Source organism: Benincasa hispida, chromosome 4, assembly GCF_027475165.1.
Source record: "Benincasa hispida cultivar pf3 chromosome 4, pf3_genome.v1.1, whole genome shotgun sequence".
Classification (NCBI taxonomy): Eukaryota; Viridiplantae; Streptophyta; class Magnoliopsida; order Cucurbitales; family Cucurbitaceae; genus Benincasa; species Benincasa hispida.
The window spans coordinates 31235479-31249517 of NC_143481.1; positions in this window are offsets into that span (position 1 = coordinate 31235479).

Genomic DNA, 14039 nt, shown 5'->3' on the forward strand with positions numbered 1-14039 from the left:
CTAATCCCTTTAGTGAACAATAGATCATAGTCCCACTATGACTAAACCTCTTTCGGGCCAAGAGAGGGTATGGCGCCACATTGTTCAAGCCCCAGAATCAGCCTTTAAGGGAGTAATTTATCTACTTACCTCTGCTTCAGAGAATGAGTGAATTCCATCTTGTGTAGCTGAGTTCCCAGCTCCATAATCAGACGAATTCCCAAAATGGTAGGCTTATTGAGTTGGCGATCTGGCCATTCTCACCCATGCAAATCAAAGGACCGCCCTCATAGGCAGAAGTTCACAACTCACTCAGGATTAAGGTCATGTTACCTATGGTCATCCTAGTTAAATGAAAGTCTCAATTATGAACGATGTTATATAACGAGACTAAACATTTTGTGGTCCGATCTTATACAAATTTCTTTGTATAGAATATCCCCGCTCGCATGTTTAATACATGAATGATCATGATCAGATCATTTGTAGCACTTTACAACATTTGTAACAACTACAAAGCGGACCATACTCTTAGTGTTACCAGGATAAGGTATCCAGCCTTACCAAATATACTACCGACCATTTAGGTTATCACTTAAAACACGATCCACTTGTATGTCTCTATATACATGTTTAAGTTATAACGATAACCATGGATCTTAGTTTATTGGTTTGGGGTTAATGCAACTAAAATATCATATATTATGAATCACATAATGTATGTTCATACAAGTGTTTATAAGCTACAGAACCCTACGAGATTTAGGGCATCAACCCCAACACTGGGAACATAGCTTCACAAGATGGAATTCACTCCTTCTCGACTTTAGGGTAAGTAAATAGCTTGTTCTCTTAAATTCTAACTCCAGGACTTGAACAATGAGGCTCCACCCTCTCACTGGCCCGAGAGAGACTTTGTTTATCGTTGGACTATAAACAGATTTGTTCATTAGAGGATCGATTGTACTTAAGGTGCAAGAGACAATTACATGGGTAAAATGGTAATTTGATCCAGTTGTAATTATGAATAACTTGTGAATGATTGACTTACTTAAAATGGTTGAATCAATGGACACAAAAATAGTCTACTGTTCATAAGAGTAGAACTATGGGTCTTTAGTGGAGTGTCCTATGAATATTGATTAATTTGATTAAAGAGTTAAATTAATTAATCTCGCATCATTGGAGTTTATAACTGTAGGTCCATTAGGTTCCCCTGCTAGCTCACAAAGAGTAAAACAAGGATCATATTATTTTAGAAGAATTTGAATTGTTCGAATTAAATTAAGGAATGTAAATAATTGTATAAATACAATTAATATAATATATATATATACATTATATTATAAAGTTAATTTTAAATAATATTCAATATTTTAAAATTAAACTTTATGAGAGATTTAGTTTATTTGAATAAGATTCAAGTATTATTTATATGAATGAGATTCATATTAAAACTATAGATTATGAGAGAGATGTTAACATAGATATGAGATTATACCACCTTCAGTTTGAAGGAAGGTATTAAAATTAATTAGGTTTATTGTAAATTATTATTTTCCTATATTTTTTCCTTTCTTATAATTTTTCCTTTTATGTTTTTTTCCTTTGTTAGTTTATTGTTGTATATTTATTTTGTATTTCAATGTATTCTGATTTAAGCTAATTATTCAATAATATACAAAATTAACAATTTAAGTTTAATCATTTAATTAATTAAGTAAGTAAGTAATTAAACTATTTCAATTACATTTCAATTAAATTAAATTATATTATTATTTTATTTTATTTTAATTAAAATCTTGTTAATTTCCCATTATTGAAAGTAGTGGAGGGAGGGAGTGGGGAGTTAAGAGTAATTCTCTCTTTCATATTTAATTGTTTTTTTTATTTTGTTAAAAAGGATATGTCATTTTTGGTGTGTTAATTCCCTCTACAAAAAGATCTCTCTAAAAAATGTACACTCAATCAACTTACACCAATAAATAAATAAATAAATAAGGTTTCCTTTGTTTTCCCTTCCCTCTTCCAAAAGAAAAGGTTCCAACAAACCTGTATTCTTGTCTGAGACATAGTGGGGAAGACTTTTTTTGGTCATGTTCAAGCTGTTGATTAGAAGTGCGTGGAAAGTCTTGAGAAATTCAAAGAATATTTTTTAGAGGATAATTTCTATCCTTTGTAATTTCCTTTTCTACAACATGCTTAATTTGTATGTTTTTAATTCTGAATTTCTTTTTTCCCAATTTAAAGACAAAAGGCGATAAAATGCTTCCGTATGGGATTCAGACCGTTCATTTAGTATTAGAGCTAATGTTTTCTTTGATTTTGGTAAAGAAAAAAACTCAAAATTAAAATGGTAACATCAATTTAAAACCTTAAACAATTGAGGTTGATCTTCAACTCTAACATTATAACCAAGAAATCCTCTATTTTTTGCCTTCTACACACCAAAATCACTTTTTTCATCAAACTTTTTAATTTTGTATCTTGCTACAACCATCTAAAGATCAAAATTTGAATCTTGAAGAATCAAGATTTACTTTCTTAAAATATTTTGTTGTAATACCACTTTGTTGGGTTATGCAGAACATTCTAAGGTCCAAATGTTCAAACTCATCTGAAATAGAAGATTTAAAGTATTGCTGTTGAATGAGAAATTTTGGATCAATCATAAGCTGCCACATCATTTACTAAATTAAATGATGAAATTATAAATCAGTAAATTTAGACCAATGAGGAGTTGACACATGTCCCGAATTGAAGTTGAAGACAAATTTCAGTGACGTCACGAGATGTCATCATGACCGTTGAATCGGGTAAGATTAATTTAGCCAAATCTGATATAATTATTTGGGTAAAAATACAGTTGAGCTCAAGATTGGGCTTAATGAGGCCTAAATACCAAAGTAGGCCCAGATCCAAATAATTAGGCCCAAGGGCTAGGCCCAAAACCACAGGCCCACTAAACCCATGGGCCAGCCAGAACAAGCCCATGAAGCCCATCAAAGAGTTCTATAAATAGAGGAAATCTTCTCATTTCAAGGGTCAGCAATTCTACAGTCAGAAAGCCGAGAGAGAATTCATCAACTAGCAGAAGACTCCCAAGACTCCTGAAGCTGCACTCCTAGAAGACAGAAAACCCTTGAAGACACAAACACTCTTCCAAGACTTCTACTTTAAGAACGTTTAGTGCTTTTCTTCTTCAAATCAAGCACATCCACCTAACCGATAGAGAATCAGAGAAACAAGTACTAGAGATCGAACCACATCGCATCAAATAAACCTCAACATCAACACTAACTCAAGTTCAACTCCATGAGACAGTTTCTCCGGAAGCCTCGTGTGAACAAATTGGTATGTCCAGTGGGATATCTCTGCCTCTCATTTCTCTTTTAGTATCCAAACAAGACAGGTGACACCTAAGAAGATGGCATCCAGAGCTTCCTCCACAAACAGCTCTTACATGAGACCTGTCACCCGCAGCCGCTCAAGAGAAGTCATGTAGGAGCAAGAACAAAGTTCCCTCATCGCCCACAACATCTTGAGGCAAATGACGGAGTCCCCACAAGGCAGGGTTGTCATCAAGAACCTTCTGTTTGACAACTCTATTTCCACCTCCAAAAGCTGAAAAGGGATTCACAGCCAGATGTGATTTCGATCATGATGGCAGATGTGACGGTTAAAGCGACCATGGCAAAAATGGAAAGGAAGATCAGCTTTCTGATCAAAGCCATCGAGGAGCAAGACCATGAGATCGGTGCCTTGAGAGAAAAAATGTAGTCTCGAGAAGTTGTTGAGTCAAGCCAAGCACCCACGGTTAAAGCAACTAACAAGGAGAAAACCTTGTTACAAGAGAACTAGCTACAACAGTCAGCTTCGGTGGCCTCTCTGTCGATCCAACATTTGCAAGACATAATCATGACCTCCATAAGGGCTCAATATGGAGGTTCGGCTCAGACTTCCTTCATGAATTCCAAGCCATACACCCAGAGGATCGACAACTTGAGAATGCCTACAGGGTATCAACCCCCAAAGTTCCAGCAATTTGACGGAAAGGGAAACCCAAAGCAATACCTCGCCCACTTCGTAGAAACATGCGAGAATGTGAGAACAAAGGGAGATCTACTAGTTAAGCAGTTCGTCAGAACCCTCAAAGGAAACATTTTTTACTGGTACATGGACTTAGAATCTGAGGTGATCGACAACTGGGAGCAACTTGAAAAAGAATTCCTAAATCGATTCTACAACACTAGACACATCGTTAGTATAATGGAGCAGACAAACGCCAAACAACAGAAAGAGGAGCCGGTCATCAACTACATCAACCGATGGAGAGCTCTGAGTCTGGACTGTAAAGACCGACTCACCAAATTATCCACTGTGGAAATATGCACGTAGAATATGCACTGGGAACTTCTTTACATCCTGCAGGGAATAAAGTCCTGTACCTTTGAAGAATTGGTGACCCACGCCCACGACATGGAGCTAAGTATCGCCAATAGGGGAACGAGGGATTTCCTGAGCCACGAACCGAAGAAAGACAAGAATGAAGGGGAAGGGCGTCAAGAAAATTTTGAGAGGCACCACAAAAGAATCAATGGTCGTCAATACGACCCCGTTGAAGTTTTCCTCGAAAGGGAAAGAGAAAAAGATAGAAAATAAAGACGAAGGAGGCGAAAAACGTCACCTAACCCTAAAGAAGCAACAGAAAAAAGTCTACCCGTTCTCCGACTCTGACGTTGTGGATATGCTTGAGCAACTGCTGGAGAACCACATTATCCAGCTACCGGAATGTAAACGAACGGAACAAGACGGCAAAGTAGATGATCCCAACTACTGCAAGTATCACAGTTGTTAGCCACCCAGTCGAAACATGTTTTGTACTGAAGGAGTTGATCCTCAAATTGGCCTGTGGAAGACAAATAGAGCTGGATCTAGACGAGGTGGTCCAAACAAATCATGTTTCAGTGACGGTAACTCCAAGCGTGTTGGCACCAATCATATGTTATGAAGAAGGTGAGAGTTTGGTCCAGTTTAGGACCTTCGAACCTGTAGTAGTGTGGTTTCAGCGGGAGGTCTAAACCACAGATCCTCAAAGCAGAGAAGAGTGCATTGATAATGACGACTGGATCCTTGTGACACGCCGTAAGAAGAAAGGATCAAACTCTACCCTAAAAGGCTCGCGCTCTTATAGAAGTTACAGGAGAGGGAGCAAGGCACAAAAAAGGAAGGGTAGAAAGGAGGCCCAAGGCCCAAGACAGTTGACGACAGAGACGAGGATGTTCCTCATCCCAGGCGATGGATGATGTTGGCAGATTTCCTCCGAAAGAACTTCTACAATCAGGGTTCAAAAGAGATGCCAGAGGCTGTTGCATGTCATGCTATCAGTACCACAGAAGAAGTAGATACCATCCCAAGTCCAATAAAATCGACAGAAGAGCCAAAGGATTTGTCGGCATTCAACATAGATGACCTGCTCTAACTCCCGCAAGAAGCCAAGACGACCCTCATTGAGGCATTGTTGAAATCCAACGCATCTGGTGCACTGACCTCCACAGCACGTGTGTATGCCTCGTGTTGTACATGGCTTCTCACACGAAGATATGCTGCTAGGATCCAAATTGCATAATAGGCCTTTGTACGTCTATGGATACATTCGAGAATAGAGGGTGGGTCAAATCCTCATCGATAACGAATCCGCCGTCAACATAATGCCTAAGACGACTATGGAATAGCTGGGCATACTCATGGAGGAGCTATCAAACAGAAAATTAGTGATTCAGGGTTTCAATCAAGGTAGCCAAAGGGCGATAGGAATGATACACTTAGAGCTCCTCATTGGCGATCTGAATGCTGACGCGCTATTTCATGTGATTCACGGGAATGGTGTGATTACATCGACATTGCATCAATGTTTTAAGTTCTACCAGGATGGGATTAAGAAAGTTGAAGTAGACTCTAATCCATTTTCTGAGCCCGAATCTCACTTCGCATATGCAAAGTTTTACCTAAAGAGTGAGAATTCTGGTGAAACAATGCCAGCGGAGACCTCACTGACAAAGAAAGTAGGTGGATCTCGGTCGAGGTTGCCAATAGACATAGAAAAAGAGAGGGGTACCAAGGTATAACCCTCCAGCCAAAAAGAGAGTAGGACATCCCCCAAGGTTCGAAGGACGCCCATGGCGAGGGACGAAGAAGCCTCAAAACCTCCGATGTTCAAAAGGTTTGCAGATCAGCGACATAAAAATTCTAAAGGAGAGTTTCGTCACACCCCTCACGCCGATAACGAAGTAGAAAGTCCACAAGTCTAAGGCAGAAGTGACGGAGTTAAAACTGCCCAAGAGATGAATTAAAGAAGCTCGATCCCAAGACTTACAAGTTGTTGGCGAAGGTGAGCTATGACTTCACAACTCACACCGAGTTCAAGAGTTTGAAGATTTATGAGAAACTCTAACTCTCATCCACCCAAAAGAAGATTTTGCAAGAGGGACACGCTATACCTACATCGAGGGTGGGACTCAAATATGAGTCGTCAGAGCCAGTTCACATAATTAGAAAGGCAAAGGGGAAAGTGACAAACAACAATCATATCACTGCAGAAGAAGTCGATGATACAAGGGAAAAGAAGGGCAAAGATAAAAGAGCTTCAACCTTTGACCGTATTAGACCGTCTGCCGCACGCGTCTTGGTCTTCGAGAGGTTAAGCATGACAGAAGTAGAAGGGGAAGCCCACATACTATTCCAAGAGCTACTTGACACTCAGTCTTTCGAAGGTTGACTCTGTAGAATGAAGGAAAGAAGGAAATCATCTGTCAACCGCCGGTGGTGGTGCGGTCGTCAGCCTTCGAGAGACTAGGTGCAGTTCTAAAGGAAAGCAAAGGAAGACCCCGCACTCCCGTTTTTATCACCTGAAGCATGAAAAGGTTGAAGATCCACTCGATGAATATGTTCCTAGTGAGACAAAGGGGAAGGGAAAATCCTGCACTGATGCCCCCGAAATGACTATAAGACAGAGGGGGCCGATACCCCGAGCATCAATTTGGCAACGAATTGACCTTAAAAACACTAAAGAGACATCGAACAAGAAGCCATAAGGAGAGGCAAGAAGTTATGGAGAAATCTGTAGTACCGTCCCCTCATACATGAAGAGAAAGACCTTCGTTACTCTAAACATAAGTGAGGGCTCACTCAAAGTAAAGAGGCGCGACATCGTTTTCAACAATCCTCAGAATGGAAATTTAGAGTAGGAGGAAGGCGAACTTCGTGCCACCACATCATCATCACCGAAGAATCCAAAGAAGGTATGACCAAAGAGGAAGTGAAGGACGCTCTGCAAGGTCTAGAGGACGATGGTCAATCCACGGTGGACAAGCTAAAAAAGGTGAATCTGGGCACAGTAGAAAAGTTGTGTCCGACTTTCATCAGTTCGACCCTCTCGGAAGGGGAAAGGGGAGAATACATGAGTTTGCTCATAGAATATAGGTATGTTTTCGCCTAATCATACAAAGAGATGTCGGGACTAGATCTAAATGTAGCAGTCCACCATCTCGCGATCAAACAGTGGTGTTGACCTGTTAAGCAGGATCAGCAATGCTTTTAGTCGGAACTTATTCCCCAAATTGAGGTTGAAGTAAATAAGTTGATTGAAATTGGGTTCATCCGTGAAGTCAAATACCTAACAAGGATATCCAACATTGTCCCAATTAGAAAAAAGAATGGTCAGCTTCGTGTTTGTGTAGACTTTCGCGACCTAAACAGTGCATGCCCGAAAGACAATTTTCCATTGCCCATCATAAAGATCATGGTCGATGCGACAACGAGACATGAGGCCTTATCCTTCGTGGATAGATCATCCGGGTATAACTAGATATGAATGGCCTTCGTGAATGAAGAAATGATGGCATTTCAAATCCCAAACGAGATATATTGCTACAAGGTAATGCCCTTTGGGTTGAAGAACGTTGGCGCTACTTATCAACGTGCCATGCAGAAGGTGTTTAACGATATGTTGCACAAACACATGGAGTGCTATATGGATGACCTTGTGGTCAAGACCAAGCGACGACAGGACCACTTGAAAGATCTAGGAACCATGTTCAATCGCCTGCAAAAGTACCAGTTAAAGATGAACCCCCTCACATGCGTGTCTAGCGTAACTTCAGGAAAGTTTCTAGGCTTCATTGTGAGACACTGAGGGATAGAGATAGACCAATCCAAGATCAATGCCATCCAGAAGATGCCAAGACCAAGGAATCTACATGAGTTGAGAAGTTTATTTCTAACTTGGTAGGGCAGTGTCAACCCTTTCAAAGACTGATGAGAAATGAAGAGAAATTTGAATGGGATAAGGCCTGCCAGAATGCTTTCAATAGCATAAAGAGGTACCTGATCAGCCCTTCTGTCTTAGGAGCCCCAGTAGCAGACAAGCCGATGATACTGTACATCGCAGCACAAAATAGATCATTGGGGGCACTGCTGCCACAAGAAGAAGAGAAGGGAAAAGAATGTGCCCTCTACTAATTAAGTAGGACCCTAAACGGAGCCAAGATCAACTATTCTCCTATAGAGAAGACATTCCTTCCGCTCTTCTTCACCATATATAAGTTTAGGCACTACATGCAAGCCTTCACAATCCACTTAATTGCGAAAGTCGATCCCATCAAGTACATCATGTCCAGGCCAATCATCTCGGGTCGTTTAGCCAAGTGGGCAATCATGCTTCAACAGTTTACATCGTTTATGTACCGTAAAGGGCAGTTAAAGGGCAGGCATTGCCAACTTTTTTGCAGATCACCCAATTCCATCGAATTGGAAGCTAAGTGAAGACTTGCCTGACGATGAAGTTCTCTTCCCAGAAACATCAGGGTTATGGGTCATGTTCTTTGACAGTGCAACACGAAGAAGTAGTGCGAGGGTAGGTATCGTCCTCATTTTGCCAGAAAAGCACATGTTACCTAATAGTTCTGCACTTGTCGAATTATGCTCGAACAACGTCGCCTTGATAATTGGTCTCCAAATGGCCTTAGAGATTGGGTAGCTTGTATAGAGGTCTTCGGTGACTCAAAGTTGATAATAAATCAACATTTATGCCAGTACGAAGTGAGGCATGATGACTTGAAACCTTACTTCACTTATGCTCACCAGTTGATGGAAAAGTTTGAAAGCATGACGTTGGAGCATGTCCCGAGGAAGGAGAATAAGAAAGCGGATGCCTTGGCAAACATAGCTATTACCTTAATGGTCTTGGATAATATTCCCCTTAATATATCACTTTATCGGAGATGGGTTGTACCTCTAGTCGGGACTGCATGTGGGGAAACAAGTGAGATATCAGTTCACCTAACCGACAAGGAAGACGGTGGCAACCCATCATAGATTATCTTGAGCATGAAAGGCTCCCAGACGATCCCCGCGGTAAGACCGAGGTTTGAAGGAGGGCCGCACATTTCATTTACTACAAAGAGGTACTATACCGTCGATCCCTTGAAGGACTTTTCCTTTGATACCTCAGTAAAGAGGAGTCAGCAAAGGCTTTGGACGAAGCACACTCAAGCATATGCAGTGTGCATCAAGCTGGACTACAACTACAATTCTAGCTGAAAAGAATGGGTTACTATTGGCCAAAAATGATCCAAGACTCGATGTAATATGCAAATAAGTGCGAAGCCTGGTAATATCATGCGAATTTCATTCATCAACCGCCCGAGCCTCTGCATCCGACCATAACCTCATGGCCTTTCAAAGCATGGGGGCTTGATTTGGTCGGTCCTATAACAACTAAGTCGTCAACAGGGCACTCCTATATCCTTACAGCCACTGACTACTTTTCAAGATGGGCTGAGGTTGTCGCTCTAAGGGAAGCTAAGAAAGAAAACGTGGTGGATTTTATCCACACTCATATCATTTATTACTACGGTATTCCTCATCGGATCATGACGAATAACGAGAGATAATTCTCCAACAACTTGATGGAAAAGTTGTGTGAAAAATTCAAATTCAAGTAGTACAAGTCATCCATGTATAACGTTGCCGCAAATGGGTTGGCAGAGGCATTTAACAAGACATTGTGCAACCTGCTGAAGAAAATTATTTCCAAGTCAAAGAGAGATTGGCAGGAGAAGATCAGTGAAGCGTTGTGGGCTTATCGCACCACTCACTGTACCCCTATAGGAGTCACCCCTACTCTCTCGTTTATGGGGTAGAAGTTGTCCTTCCTTTGGAAAGAGAAATTCCATCTCTAAGAATGGCAGTGCAAGAAGGGCTGACTATAGAAGACAATGCCAAACTGCGGCTCCAAGAGTTGGAAGCACTGGCTGAAAAATGACTAGAAGCCCAACAAGCGTTGGAATGTTACCAGGCGCGAATGTCTAAAGCGTTCGACAAACATATAAAGCCTCGATCTTTTCAAGTATATGATCTAGTGCTTGCCATAAGAATGCCAATTATCACAACAAGACATACAAGGAATAAGTTTAAACCTAAATGGGATGGGCTCTACGTCGTCAAAGAAGTCTACACAAATGGAGCATACAAGATAGTTGATCAAGATGGGCTAAGAATCGCCCGAATCAATGGCAAGTTTCTCAAGAAGTTTTACGCTTAACAAATGTAAAGAAAAATAAAACCTTTGTACAAACTACGTTATGACATGATCCCTGTCATTATAAAGGGTACGTAGGCAACTTAAAGCAATTTAAGTTCAATCACGCATAAAATAATATTTATATATCTATTTGTACGAACTACGTTATGACTTGATCCCCGTCATTATAAGGGGTACGTAGGAAGATTAAAGAGATTTAAGTTCAGTCACGTGATCAAAAAAAATATATATGTGCATGTACATGAGTCCAATGTAAACAACAGATAAATAAAAAGATAAGAGAAGCAGAAATTTAAATAAGGCTACAAGGCATCGGAGAACATCAGCAAGGAAATAACAAAAAAACTTCCATATAAGAGATTTTAGTACTACAATAGTCAAATCTAGTAGCTAAAAGAAAGATACAAGAAAAAAAAAACTCCTAGGTCACTGCCTACTGAGGTACGCCTAATCCAATAAGACAAGCGATGTCAAGTCAAAATACCCAGTGGTAGTTCCCAAGCTCCTGCTGCATGGCTTCCAACACCTGACGCAGGACATTCAAAGCTTTGACATCTTTGTCAGAAAGGATTGGGGTGGTCTTGATTCCGTTTATCGCCCCCCGCATTTCCGAGGCCTCAAGCTTATGCCAAGTCAAAAGACCTTCGCTCTCAGAAATCAGTTGCGATATTTCAGACTGTTCAGCCCTGGTGGCCTCCAACCATGCTAGTAGTTCCTCTTCTTCTTGTAAAGCCCGAGAGTGCGTTCAAGTAGTGCCTTTCATTTAGCAAAAGCACTACTCTCATCGTACAGTATTTTCTCCATATCAGACTCAGCCTCCTTCAAACGTTGCTCCTTACTTGTCTGAGTTAATTGAGAGGAAAAGGATAACTGAAACTGATTATACTTCTCCAGGTTTCAAATGTACACATCTACAAGTTTTCTTATAGAAGGGAGGTTGGCGCCACAAATGTCAGAAATGGCTCGGAATATCTCATGGGTTTCCTTCTCCAGACTGAGTATCTTCTCTAAAGAAGTATGCATAATCTTCATGTGCATAGTCTCCCACATGGCTGAGGCTGCGTGGCGTCGAACGTCGAAAACCACAGTGACAGCTGATGCGTTGTTTTATGCGGTGAAATAATGAAAGGAATTATGGTGATGGAAAATGCGTTGTGCAATAAGTTTTCTCAGTAGAACCCAAGTATAAATCCTATTGAGTTTCATGGTAAGTCCAGGGTCGAACTCAGGGACTAAGGAACACAATATGCAGTAATAATTTTTAAGATCACTTTGCGGTAACAAATAAATTAATGGTTTGGTTGATTTGTTGTTTGAAGTATAAAAAGTATACGGCGAATTTGAGAAAAGATTGATTATACGACAGATACACTAAGTATGTGGAGGAATGGGTTGAGAAGGTCTTTAGCTAGCATTTCCCGAGAATGCGTTCAAACTATCCGATCATGCTACACTCATGCGACAACAAATCATTTTCCAATGCAAATGCGGTAGCTCCAAATTCTAGGACGCATGCGATGAATGCAATAATGTCTATCGAGCTTATTCCTAAGTCTCTACTTCTTTCCTATGCGATGATGCAAGATGCACACAAGGACAAGGTGACCGCATACAATCATAACCTGTATCTAGGATGCATGCAATGTGTTAATAGCAAACAACGCTTATTCCTAAGCTCCTATCTCTTGATCATGCGTTTATAATCTGACTCTCCCGAGCCTAGATTCTAACCTGACTTTTCCAAGCCTAGATTCTATCTTTAGAATACCCTCCCAAGTGTCTCCAATGGATGGATGACTCATACACAATACAAGATAATCGCATAGAATGAAGATTCCCAGTTATGCTAGCTAAGTGCTTCTCAATCCATTCGACAGATTTAGCTACTCATGCGTAATGTACAGAGAGTGAACAGATATAAAGATGTAAATTCCATTTCTATAGATAAGCTCAAAGTACAAAATGACAATGGAAGATAAGGGTAGAAAGCCTGGTAGCAATTCCTTGCTTCCCAATGCTTTTACATTGTTAACTCTATTCTGCTCAAAAGATGTTCCTGCTTCCGCAAGAGTTGGCCTTCTCTCTAATCTCGATGCTTCCGGCACTCTTCCAAGTTCACTGGAACGGTCTCTCAGTACAATCTCACTTCCCTCGCTCCCGCCTTCTAAGTAAAAGAAAACTATGAACAAAGCTACTTCTATCTCAAGGGAAATTCTCTAACTGTTCGAACTTCTTCATTGAAGGTGACCTTTGGTATTTATAGAGTTTTGGGGTGAAAGGCTTCTTCTCTCTTATGATTGCACTGATGGGATGGCATTAATTCTCTGTCTAATGCGCCGAATATTTATCATCAAAAAGTTGAGTGTACTTGCTACAGTAGTTCGTTAACGGTTTGTCAACTTAATTCGAAATCGACCGTCATCAGCTTTCTGTCCCATCTTGATTTATTATGCTTTTCACCCAGATGCACCCACCAACTTGTGCCAGCTCTATGCGGCAACCTTCTTGAGCAGATATTTGCAAGTGCAAATGACCGCATAGCCCTGCGTTAACGCAATCTCTTAATGCGCTCGGCCGTTGATTTCTTTGGATCGCCTTTTCCGCCTTGCGTTAACGCATATTCTGCACAAAAATACACAAGTTAGCTGTTTTAATGCGATGGACGCATGCAACCACAATATTTTGAACTTAATGTTTTTTGGACACAATCTTGTATATTTTTATCATCGCAATCCTGCATTATTCAATAACTTAGCACTGTAATAACGTGCATTTCTACCTATTATCAGCAGCATAGAACTCCAAACCTCGGGAACAACCAGGAGTGTTGCCCTATTTACTCACCTCGAGAGCTCACGATCACTTGGACTTGCCAAGACCCTCGATGCTTCTCCAGGTTGGAGAATCCTTCCTACCGTAGGCATCAAGGGACAACTAGTTTCATTGGCTACGAGATCTGAAGCCTCAATGTTCCCCACAACCATCACCTCCTTGACACGAGGGATGTCACCGGGGATAGCACGCACTTGACAGGACCTTGGCGAGGGATCCACTGGTAGCGCTTAGGAGGTACCAACTCTCTCAACGACCGAGTCAATGACAAAAGAGCCAACCAAAGATTCTTCGCTTCTTGATGCCTCAAGTCCTTGAAGAGAGAGGATCAAGGATGACTACAAAAAAGAGGGAGACTAAATGTAAACCATACAGTCAAAAAGACGAGATGAGAGGACTTAATAAAAAAAAAAAAGATGACGTACCAGTAGGCTTAGAGCGTTAAAAGCCACCGAATCATTCTAAACCTCTCAAGAAAATCGGTATCTAATGCCCTATGCTTTTTGGAGGGTCGCTTTCAATAACAGTCACCGGTACTACTATGACTGTCCTCTTCAATCGATTTGGAAAAGTCTTTTTGTGCAATTATTGCCGCCTCCTCAGTCAAGCGAAGCTGTTCCCACCA